The sequence below is a fragment of the Blastomyces gilchristii genome (assembly GCF_000003855.2).
Source record: "Blastomyces gilchristii SLH14081 genomic scaffold supercont1.9, whole genome shotgun sequence".
NCBI lineage: Eukaryota > Fungi > Ascomycota > Eurotiomycetes > Onygenales > Ajellomycetaceae > Blastomyces > Blastomyces gilchristii.
The window spans coordinates 351,813-354,486 of record NW_003101674.1 but is presented as its reverse complement, the minus strand read 5'-3'; positions in this window follow the sequence as shown (position 1 = coordinate 354,486).

The window sequence follows — 2,674 nt, the reverse complement described above, 5'->3', positions numbered from 1 at the left end:
TTATCAGATATTACATCATTCTTTCAATCTCTTCTAACAGTAGCTAATTGTTTTCTTTTTAATGTGATATTCTCATTTTATCAAGGTTTGAAATACTCATCATTCTCTGCATCTGTGACAGAGAAACTCTTCAAACTCATAAATAAATCAATCTTAGTGAAGAACATTCTTGAGCATCTCTTATAAGATCAAGTTATTTTTCTATAAGAAATGATTACTGCTTATAAACACTCTTAAACTAAGTCTCTAGACATAATCTTCAGAGATACTTACAAATTGAAAAGAAACTTTCTTAAGCTATAACTGCTTAAGATTATCTACTGAATTACAATCTATAAAAGCTTTTATAACTTTGTATTTGAAATTGACTTATAAGTCTGACTATGTAATATAAAAGATGAAGAAGCTGTTATCTATGTAATAACAGATTTCTACTATATTAAAGTTAAGAACTGACTAAATCATTTAGAAAATAATTATAAGAGATCTCACTGATCTGTTCTCAAGATCTATCTAGAGAATAAGTTGAGAGACTCTATAAGTCAGATAGAGAATATCTGAGCTGTAATTATTAATATTAGAAAAAGAGATGAGAAATCTGATGAAGACTACTCACAGTACTTTATAGAATTATAGTATGAATTGAAATCTGTGAAAACAGAGTTCTGAAATGAGATCTGAATAATGATATTTATAAAGAGACTAAATAAAGATATGTAGAATAAGCTCATTAAGTAAGACTTTAAGTTCTTGACTCTGAAGAAACTGATGACTTTTATTCACTGCTTATGAATTACAGTAAGAATCACAGATTTATGAAGAGTAGATCACTGACTAGCTCTGTGAGAATCAGAATAACAGAGAACAGATTTACTGAAAAAAGATTATAAGATATAGAGAGATTTGCATCTAACTACTGAGTAGAGAGAGAGAGTTTTACACTCTTCTGTGAACAGAGTGTATAATAGAGAGATAAAAAAAAAGAATCTCTGCTTTATCTGTTTTAAATTAGAACATCTTCACACAAACTGTCTGAATAAATTAAAATACAAATTTAAGAAGATATGAACAGAGTTAGTAACAGTCTTCTTAAGAATCTTAAAGCTGATATCTGAATCTGTTACTTTCTCAATGAAAATATATACTTATGAAAAGAGACTGTGCTGTGATACTGCTATTCTATCAGTATAAAAAGTATTAATGAACTCAGAATCTCAGGTCACTGTAGTGTCTCTAAAGCTCACAGACTGAATAGACTGAGTGATGAAAACTGAGAATCTGCTCTTGTAATAAGCAGAATATAAGAACTCAGATCTGACAACTGAGAAACTTGTAAGAGCTATCTTTGCATTACAAGATCTCTCTGAAATCTGAAGAAGATTTGTGAAAACTATGATTATTGCAGACATCACAGATGATATGTACTTAAAACTTACATAACTTCAAAGACATAATCTGTATATAGCTGTTTATAAGTCAGGTTTATACTTCTGATCAGTGTTGACAGACTTACTTACAGAGATAGAATCAGTTAATACTGTAGAGTTGATTAGAGAAGACAAGCTCATCTATATAATAACTTTATAAATATCTCAGAACTTTATAATCATGAAAACTGAGCTTTAGATATCAGAGAAATACTAAGATCTTACAGAGATATTCAGTTCAGCTAAGACAGCTGAGCTTTTATCTCACTGTGAGAAGAATCTAATAATAGATTTAATAGAAGAGTAGAAACTCTTCTAAGAATCAATCTATAAGCTCTCTTATCATGAGACAGAGGTCTTACAGACTTATATGAAGAAAAATCTGAAGAATAACTTTATTTAATCTTTGTAGATCTTTATAAGAGTCTCTGTGATATTTATAAAGAAGAAGAATAAAGATCTCAGATTGTATATAAACTATTATAATCTAAACTTTAAGACTATAAAGAGTTACTATCTTCTATCTCTAATTAAGAATATGATTAACTGTCTTACAGAAGCTGTCATATTCATATAACTGAATATAATTAATATATATACACAGCTGTAAATACAGTCTGAGAATGAATAAAAGACTGTCTTTAAAACTGCACTGAAATTATTTAAATATCTAGTAATATCTTTTGATTTAGCTAATATCTCTGCAGTATTTCAGTCTTTTATTAATAAAATACTTTGTATATATCTGAATGTCTTCATAATAATATATCTGAATAATGTGATGATATACTTTACAAAGAAGAAAGAATACACTGAGTATATATAAACTGTGTTAAAGATCTTAGATGAGAGAGAACTGTATATTAAGCTTATAAAGTATAACTTCAGTATCTGCTGAATTAATTTTCTAGAATATGTAATTATCACAGATAATATTCAGATGAAATCTTTAAAAATTAAGACTATTCTATCATGATCAGAGTTAACTAGTATTTATAAGATTCAGATCTTTCTAGACTTTGTGAATTTCTATAGACAGTTTATCTTTGTATTCATGAAAATCTTCTTAATTCATACAGACATGCTGAAGAGTGAAAATAAGAAGAAATCATTCTGTAAATAAAGAATGAAAAGATTATTGAGAAGAGAGAGCTGTGAGAACTTTCTTATCTTAGAAGTTAATAGAGTCTTTACAAGATTGAAATAAATATTTATAAATACAGTAATATTATTTCACTTTAATCTCT